Source organism: Neovison vison, chromosome 2, assembly GCF_020171115.1.
Source record: "Neovison vison isolate M4711 chromosome 2, ASM_NN_V1, whole genome shotgun sequence".
Classification (NCBI taxonomy): domain Eukaryota; kingdom Metazoa; phylum Chordata; class Mammalia; order Carnivora; family Mustelidae; genus Neogale; species Neogale vison.
This window is the reverse complement of record NC_058092.1, coordinates 86,326,840-86,336,864: the sequence shown is the minus strand read 5'-3', so window position 1 is coordinate 86,336,864 and position 10,025 is coordinate 86,326,840. Positions and strand designations below refer to the sequence as shown.

The following is a 10,025-nucleotide window of genomic DNA, read 5'->3' as shown; positions in this document are numbered from 1 at the left end:
CAACCCATAAGCTTCAGGGACCTCACACAAAACAGGTTTATTCCTTGCTCAGGCCGTAGTCCTCGTGGGTGATCCTAGTCAGATGGCCCAGCTGTAAACAGGCTTGCTCAATCTAGTAGCTCCACTATCCCCTAGGACCTGGGAGTCCTCCACTGAATCCTTTGCATCTGTCAGAAGGTCAGAAACTAGGGAGACAACAGGATATCATCCAGGAGATTTTAGGGGTCAGGTTTCATCAGAACACAAGCTCACAATCAGAGCTTTGAGGGCGCCTGGGAAAGCATTTTAACCTACTCCAGAGGGAAAAGGAATTAGGGTGTGGTGAACCCATGGTATAGTAGGGTCTGTCATGATAGGTAACAGCAGGCAATGTACAAGCTGTTTTTCAAAGGATGAGAAACTTACCCTGGAATAGTGTTCCAGGGGAAAGGAATGGCAAATGCCAAGGCAGAGGGAAAAAAAAAAAGTAGCACATCTTAGGAGCTTTAGGCTGCAGATGTGGCTATATCTACTATGAATGTACAGTGTGAAACAAAAAAGGGGTAAGAATGGGGAAATAGGCAGACTCAAGACCACGAAGTACCCTGTATGCCATGACAAAGGGTTCATACTTATTTGGAGGGTAACAGGGAGCTTATGAAGGATATTAAGGGCAAAGGTTGGAGAATAATGTGATCAAGCAGGTGTTCTTCAAAGAGTCCCCCAATGGGATGATCTACATGGAAGATGAATTTGGGATAGAGGGAATGGAGATAAGATAATTAGATAGAAAGATATTAAAAAAAGGATAACAAGAAGAAATGCTGAGGGATAGAAGTCAAGCTAAGAAGTTTCACGGTGCTTATTAAATTATTTCTGGAAAGTCTCATGAGCATACTTATTGTTTTTGATGAGCTAAAGACTTTAATATTATTCCTGAAGTTTAGAAATCCATCTCACGGAGGTTAGTAAAGTCACATTTTAATTAAATCTCTAATTAGATTTGTAATGCCTATCATTTAAAATTAAAGGTCAGTCTAAATGGGTAAAGTTATTTCTCAGTCAATGGTAAGGATTATTTGGGGAAGGCAGGCAAGGAGTAGAGTTATGAGTATGAGTAAAGTCTCACTTACATTGATAGTGTGTATACGAGGAGGGAAAATTGATAAACATTTCCCCCTAATACCCAACGTGACAATATAATTCTAATCAAAAAACATATAGAAAAGTTAGATTGTTCATCATAATGCTATTTTTATCTCCACCAGATAAATTAATATCAAATTAAATTAAATTTTTAGTGTTTCCAAAACCATGACTACCAACACGTTTACACTTTTCTCCTTATAATGATATAATTTTCTCCTTTCCATTCATAACAATTCTCTCCTTTTTTGTCATCTTTTTATTTGCAAAAATTTTTTACAACTTTACAGAGGCATAACTGACAAATAAAAATTATATCTGTAATAAGTGTAATAAGTGTAAGTGTACTGTGTAATGTGTTTTCATTGTGAAGTGATTACCACAATAAGGTTAATAACACATTCATCACCTCACATTTTTATTTATTTTGATATGATGAAAACACTTAAGATCTACTCTCTTGCAAATTTCAGGTATACATTACAATATTTATTTTTTATTTATTTATTTATTTATTTATTTATTTATTTATTTATTTTTAGAGAAAGAGTGTGGGGGAGGGCAGAAGGAGACAGGTAGAGAGAGAATCCCAAGCAGGCTCCACACCCAGCACAGGCTTCATGGGGGTCTCGATCTTCCAATCTGAGATCATGACCTGCGTAGCAACCTAGAGTTTTTGGCTTAACCCAGTGAGGCCCACATTACAGTATTTTTTTTTTTTTTTTTTTTTTCTGTCAGCTTTTTTATTAATGGAAATACCTTTAATGGGCATGTATTTTTCAGGAATATGTCTTTTTACCTCCCCATCTAATTTTCTTTTTTTTTTTTTTTCCCAATTTATTTATTTTCAGAAAAACAGTATTCATTATTTTTTCACCACACCCAGTGCTCCATGCAAGCTGTGCCCTCTATAATACCCACCACCTGGTACCCCAACCTCCCACCCCCCCGCCACTTCAAACCCCTCAGACTGTTTTTCAGAGTCCATAGTCTCTCATGGTTCACCTCCCCTTCCAATTTACCCAAATTCCCTACTCCTCTCTAACGCCCCTTGTCCTCCATATTATTGGTTATGCTCCACAAATGAGTGAAACCATATGATAATTGACTCTCTCTGCTTGACTGATTTCACTCAGCATAATCTCTTCCAGTCCCGTCCATGTTGCTACAAAAGTTGGATATTCGTCCTTTCTGATGGAGGCATAATACTCCATAGTGTATATGGACCACATCTTCCTTATCCATTCATCCGTTGAAGGGCATCTTGGTTCTTTCCATAGTTTGGCGACTGTGGCCATTGCTGCTATAAACATTGGGGTACAGATGGCCCTTCTTTTCACGACATCTGTATCTTTGGGGTAAATACCCAGGAGTGCAATTGCAGGGTCGTAGGGAAGCTCTATTTTTAATTTCTTGAGGAATCTCCACACTGTTCTCCAAAGAGGCTGCACCAACTTGCATTCCCACCAACAGTGTAAGAGGGTTCCCCTTTCTCCACATCCTCTCCAACACATGTTGTTTCCTGTTTTGTTAATTTTGGCCATTCTAACTGGTGTAAGGTGATATCTCAATGTGGTTTTAATTTGAATCTCCCTGAGGGCTAATGATGATGAGCATTTTTTCATGTGTCTGATAGCCATTTGTATTTCTTGATTGGAGAAGTGTCTGTTCATATCTTCTGCCCATTTTTTGATGTGTTTGTCTGTTTCGTGTGGGTTGAGTTTGAGGAGTTCATTATAGATCCTGGATATCAACCTTTTGTCTGTACTGTCATTTGCAAATATCTTCTCCCATTCCGTGGGTTGCCTCTTTGTTTTTTTGACTGTTTCCTTTGCTGTGCAGAAGCTTTTGATTTTGATGAAGTCCCAGAAGTTTATTTTCGCTTTTGTTTCCTTTGCCTTTGGAGACGTATCTTGAAAGAAGTTGCTGTGGCTGATATCGAAGAGATTACTGCCTATATTCTCCTCTAAGATTCTGATAGATTCCTGTCTCACGTTGAGGTCTTTTATCCATTTTGAGTTGATCTTTGTGTACGGTGTAAGAGAATGGTCGAGTTTCATTCTTCTACATATAGCTGTCCAGTTTTCCCAGCACCATTTATTGAAGAGACTGTCTTTTTTCCACTGTATATTTTTTCCTGTTTTGTCGAAGATTAATTGACCATAGAGTTGAGGGTCCATATCAGGGCTCTCTACTCTGTTCCACTGGTCTATGTGTCTGTTTTTATGCCAGTACCATGCTGTCTTGGTGATCACAGCTTTGTAATAAAGCTTGAAATCAGGTAAGGTGATGCCGCCAGCTTTATTTTTGTTTTTCAACGTTTCCTTAGCGATTCGGGGTCTCTTCTGATTCCATACAAATTTTAGGATTATTTGCTCCAGCTCTTTGAAGAATGCCGGTGGAATTTTGATCGGAATGGCATTAAAAGTATAGATTGCTCTAGGCAGTATAGACATTTTAACGATGTTTATTCTTCCGATCCAAGAGCATGGAATGGTCTTCCATCTTTTTGTGTCTTCTTCAATTTCTTTCATGAGTGTTCTATAGTTCCTCAAGTATAGATCCTTTACCTCTTTAGTTAGGTTTATTCCCAGGTATCTTATGGTTCTTGGTGCTATAGTAAATGGAATTGATTCTCTAATTTCCCTTTCTGTATTTTCCTTGTTAGTGTATAAGAAAGCCACTGATTTCTGCACATTGACTTTGTATCCTGCCACGCTGCTGAATTGCTGTATGAGTTCTAGTAGTTTGGGGGTGGAGTCTTTTGGGTTTTCCATATAAAGAATCATGTCATCTGCGAAGAGAGAGAGTTTGACTTCTTCATTACCAATTTGGATACCTTTTATTTCTCTCTGTTGTCTGATTGCTGTTGCTAGGACTTCTAATACTATGTTGAACAAGAGTGGTGAAAGTGGGCATCCTTGTCTTGTTCCTGATCTCAACGGGAAGGCTGCAAGCTTTTTCCCATTGAGGATGATATTTGCTGTGGGTCTTTCATAGATAGATTTGATGAGGTTCAGGAATGTTCCCTCTATCCCTATACTTTGAAGCGTTTTAATCAGGAACGGATGTTGGATTTTGTCAAATGCTTTTTCTGCATCAATTGAGAGGACCATGTGGTTCTTCTCTCTTCTCCTATTAATTTGTTGTATCACATTGATTGATTTACGAATGTTGAACCATCCTTGTAGCCCAGGGATGAATCCCACCTGATCATGGTGGATAATCTTTTTAATGTGTTGTTGGATCCTGTTGGCTAGGATCTTGTTGAGAATCTTAGCATCCATATTCATCAGTGATATTGGTCTGAAATTCTCCTTTTTGGTATGGTCCTTGCCTGGTTTGGGGATCAGGGTAATGCTGGCTTCATAGAACGAGTCTGGAAGTTTTCCTTCTGCTTCAATTTTTTGAAACAGCTTCAGGAGAATAGGTGTTATTTCTTCTTGGAAGGTTTGGTAGAATTCCCCAGGGAATCCGTCAGGTCCTGGGCTCTTGTTTTTTGGGAGATTTTTGATCACTGCTTCAATCTCGTTATTAGATATCGGTCTATTCAGGTTGTCGATTTCTTCCTGGTTCAATTTTGGTAGTTTATATTTTTCCAGGAATGCATCCATTTCATCAAGGTTGCTAAGCTTATTGGCATATAACTGTTCGTAGTAACTTCTGATGATTGTTTCTACTTCCTTGGTGTTAGTTGTGATCTCTCCCCTTTCATTCATAATTTTATGAATTTGGGATTTCTCTCTTTTCTTTTGGATTAGTGTAGCCAGTGGCTTATCGATCTTATTGATTCTTTCAAAAAACCAGCTTCTAGTTTCATTGATACGTTCTACTGTATCTCTGGTTTCTCCCTCATTGATCTCAGCTCTAATCTTGATGATTTCCCTTCTTATGTGTGGAGTTGGTTTGATTTGTTGTTGATCCTCCAGTTCTTTAAGGTGTAGAGACAGCTGGTGTGTTCTGGATTTTTCAATTTTTTTGAGCAAGGCTTGGATGGCTATATATTTTCCCCTTAGGACCGCCTTTGCTGTATCCCATAGGTTTTGGACCGAAGTGTCTTCATTCTCATTGGTTTCCATGAATTGTTTCAGTTCTTCTTTGATCTCCTGGTTGATCCAAGCATTCTTAAGCAAGGTGGTCTTTAGCTTCCAGGTGTTTGAGTTCCTTCGGAACTTTTCCTTGTGATTGAGCTCCAGTTTCAAAGCATTGTGATCTGAGAATATGCAGGGAATAATCTCAGTCTTTTGGTATCGGCTGAGTCCTGATTTGTGACCCAGTATGTGGTCTATTCTGGAGAAGGTTCCGTGTGCACTTGAGAAGAATGAGTATTCTGCTGTTTTAGGGTGGAATGTTCTGTATATATCTATGAGGTCCATCTGGTCCAATGTGTCGTTCAATGCTCTTGTTTCTTTATTGATTTTCTGCTTCGATGATCTGTCTAATTCTGAAAGAGGCGTGTTAAGATCACCTACGATTAGTGTATTCATATCAATATGACTCTTTATCTTGATTAACAGTTTTCTTAAGTAATTGGCTGCTCCCATATTGGGAGCATAGATATTTACAATTGTTAGATCATCTTGGTGGATAGTCCCTTTAAGGATTATGTAGTGTCCTTCTGTATCTCTGACTACAGTCTTTAGTTTGAAGTCTAATTTATCTGATATGAGAATCGCTACCCCAGCCTTCTTTTGAGTCCCATTGGCATGAAAGATGCTTCTCCACCCCTTCACTTTCAGTCTGCGTGTATCTTTAGGTTCAAAATGGGTCTCTTGTAGACAGCATATGGATGGGTCCTGTCGTTTTATCCAATCTGCAACCCTGTGCCGTTTTATGGGTGCATTGAGGCCATTCACATTGAGAGTGATTATTGATAGATACGTTTTTATTGACATCGAGTTACCTTTGAAGTCTTTCTTTCTGTAGACTGTCTCTATATTTCTGTTCAATGCTATTCTTGGGATTTTTCCTCTTTTATAGAACCCCCCTTAATATTTCCTGCAGTATCGGCTTGGTGGTTGCATAGTCTTTTAAGTCTTGCCGGTCTTGGAAACTCTTTATCTCTCCATCCATTTTGAATGTCAGTCTTGCTGGATAAAGTATTCTTGGCTGCATGTTCTTCTCATTTAGTGCCCTGAATATATCTTGCCAGCCTCTTCTGGCTTGCCAGGTCTCTGTGGACAGGTCTGACGTTATTCTGATGGGCTTCCCTCTGTAAGTAAGGAGCCTCTTTGCCCTGGCAGCTTTCAAGAGATTATACCTACAATTATAATTTCTCAATTTGACTATCAGGTGTCGTGATGTTTTTTTGGAGTGTATAATCTTGGGTGGAGACCTTTCAGCCTCTAGTACATGAACGCTGGTTTCATTCGCGAGATTCGGAAAGTTTTCATGAAGGACTTGTTCCACGACATCTTCTAGACTTCTTTCTTTCTCCTCCCCTTCAGGAATTCCAATAATTCTGACGTTGGAACGCTTCATGGCATCACTTATTTCCCTAATTCTGCTTTCGTGGGATCTAAGCTGTTTGTTCCAGGCTTCCTCCTGATCCTTTCTCTCTATCTGTTTGTCTTCCAGATCACTAATTCTATCTTCTGTCTCAGTTACCCTAGCTTTGAGAGAGTTTAGATTGGATTGGAACTCATTGAGAGCATTGTGGACCTCCTCCCTGGTAGCTTTAAGCTCCGCCCTAACATTGTGAACATCCTGTCTGGTCGCTTTCAGTTCGGCTCTAATCAACTCTGTTTGGTCATCCATGGCTTTCTCCAACCTAGCTATTGCCTGGATAATTGTTAGCCTGAATTCTCTTTCCGACATATTGTCTATGTTGATAGCCGTTAGCTCTGTTGCGGAAGGTCCATCCTCTGTATTTTTCTTCTGTTGGGCATTCCTCCTCCTAGTCATTTTGGTGGGAGAAGACTGAACAGATGTAGCTGGATGTATCAACTCTGGTGCAGTCAAGGTGCACCCTGGAACACTTCCTGATCTCCGTCTCAGAAGCCTCAGTCTGGGTGCAGAAGCTGAATAAATTCCCCCTTGGATGCTGGCAGTGCAGGTTCCAAGTTAAAGACCCTGGGGGCGCAGGATCTTTTGCTCGTCCCCAAAGCCAAGGCAGTGGCGGCTGTCTGGGAGCTCCTGACCGCCAGAGAGGTTCCAAGCAGCGATCGCACACTGAGATTTTGCCGCTGGCCGGGGCTGGGAGTGCCCTGCTTGCGCGCACCTCTTTTCAGAGGCGGCTGTGGGTCGGGCGCGTGTCTGGGGCACTGAGAACGGGGCGCTGGTCCGTAAGCCGCAGGCTGGGCTTTTGCGCGCCTCTGTCCGGGGAAGAGTTTCGCGGGCGCGAGGCTTAGACTTTGAAACAATGGCCCGGGTCAAGAAGCGCCCCAGGGCCTTAGAAACCCAGGAGAGCTGGAGCGACGTGCACGCGCATCTCAAGCTTTGTGGTAGGGCTAGCGCGCGTTCTGCAGACCGGCGCGGCTCCCATCCCCTCACAGGAGCCGGAACCCCGCGCTCTGGGGCACGCTGGCGGCTTAGGGACCAGGAGCCGGTTTCTCCGCCGCACTCTCTCTGCCTCCGCGCCGGGGAGGCCGTCTGGGACCGGGGACTCAAGCCCCTGTCCCTAGCCGCCCCGATTCCCACAGTTTGCCCCCGCGATCCTTTGCTCTTTTGGAGTGCTTTCAACCAGTCTCCGAGTTAATGCTGGTCCCCAGACGCAGGGCACTCTCGCTCCTATCGGGGTATTACTTTTGCACCGGTCGCCTCTGGTGGCTCCCTCCCCCTTTTGTTTATCTTCCGATATCAGTCCGCTGTTCCCATTCCGCTTTACCTGCTCACTGGCGTCTTCTGCCCCTGTAGAGATCCAGACGTGTATAATTCTGATCTCAGGCTGATTTCATGGGTGATCAGAGTTCTTTGGTAGGTAATCAGCTCACTTTGGGGTACCAGCTGAAAAGACGCCTCTTCCTAGTACCCCGCCATCTTGTCCCCCTCCTACAGTATTTTTTTTATTTTTGAGAAATGACTTATTTTCCATCAACCTTCTTCCCATTTTGTTTGCCTTTGTGGAAAAGCGGCTTAAGACCACTCAGTGGTTGTTCCTACCCATTCCGTGGCCTGAGCAGTGGCATCTGCAGACCAGTCTTCCGAGGCAGGGTAGATGCTCCTGTCTTCAGCAGGGAACTGCTGACTAGGCACTGAGGGCACCTACTCAACCTCAGTATGAGTAGCAGTGAACTCGGGAGCTGGAACAGTTCATCCACCCTGAAATCCCTCTTTGGTCAGAGTTCTCTGCAGCAACCTGCCCTTCTTTTTCAATCTCTTCAGGATCTATTAGAAGTAGAGATCAGACGTGACCTCCCAGGGGTGCTCATGAGAAATGGTGCTACACATGCACCGAACTTCCCAGGCCAGCATACACATTAGACTCACTGAGTGAGCTCCCTTGTGTAGCAAGGGATGGCGATGTCCACGTAGTGAAGAGGAGGGTCTGTGTTATAGATAGCAACGATAGGGAGGTTAACATACGATTCCTCTCTAAGAGGCTGGTGGTCAGTCCTGGGATCGGTAGCCACCAGCAGTCTCGGCTCTCCAAAGACTGCCTGGATCTGGTTAGTGAAGCTTCCAGGAATGAAGCCTCCAGCAATGGGAGCCGTTCCTATAGCAGCAGCAAAATTCAGTACAGCTCGCTGGCCAGTATTCCTGGAGGACAGGACACTGACGTCAGCTGGGTTTTCAATGGCCACAATGGCACAAGCTGCCGGCAGAAGCTTCTCCCAGGTTCTCTTCAGATGTATGATGTAGATGCCATCGCTTTCCCTTTTGTAGCTGTACCGTTCCATTTGGAAGGCAAGTTTGGTGCCACCCAAGTGAGTCCCTGCTACAGGGAATTTGAGGACATTCTACTCCTTCATTTGCAGGACATCAAGGGCTCTGGACATTGTGAAAGTTTCCCTTTAAGTTATGATGGGAACACAGACACCACCATATGGACCCTTTCCTGGGTAGCACAGAAAATTTCACATTACAATATTTTTAACTATAGTCACCATGCTGTACTTTATACCTTCAGAATTTATTCCTCTTATAATTGAAAGTGTACCTTTTTTTAACATATTTAGGTAATTTTATTTTATTTTTTAAAATTTTTTAAGTTTTTATTTAAATTCTATTTAGTTAACATATAGTGTAATATTAGTTTCAGGAGCAAAATTAAGTGATTCATCACTTACATACAACACCCAGTGCTCACCACAAGTGCCCTCCTTCATATCCATCACCCATTTAGCCCATCCCCTTGCCCACCTCCCCTCCAGCAGCCCTCAGTTTATTCTCTGTGGCTAACAGTCTCTCTTATGGTTTGCCTCCCTCTTTTTTAACCCTGTCTTTACCTATGTTCATCTGTTTTGTGTCCCGAATTGTACATGAGTGAAATTATATGGTATTTGTCTTTCTCTGACTGACTTACTTTACTTAGTATAACACTCTGGCTCCACCCACTTAATTGCAAAAGGCAAGATTTCATTCCTTTTGGGGTGCCTGGGTGGCTCAGTGGGTTAAGCCTCTGCCTTCAGCTCAGGTCATGATCTCAGGGTCCTGGGATCGGACCCCGCATCGGCTCTCTGCTCAGTGGGGAGCCTGCTTCCCCCTCCCCCTGTCTGCCTCTCTGCCTACTTGTGAGCTCTCTGTCAAATAAATAAATATAATCTTAAAAAAAAAAGATTTCATTCCTTTTGATGGCCAAGTAATATCTTGTTGCATATATATATATATACCACCTCTTCTTTATCCATTTATCAGTTGATGGGCATTTTAGCTCTTTCTATAATTTGGCTATTGTTGATAATGCTGCTATAAACCTTAGGGTGCATTTGCCCCTTCAAATCAGCATATACATATCCTTT

At 42.5% G+C, this 10,025-nt stretch overlaps 1 pseudogene; it reads right to left on the bottom strand.

The window, feature by feature from the left end:
* Positions 1–8,199: 8,199 nt before the first annotated feature.
* On the bottom strand, positions 8,200–9,062 carry LOC122898773 (annotated as a pseudogene).
* Positions 9,063–10,025: the final 963 nt, after the last annotated feature.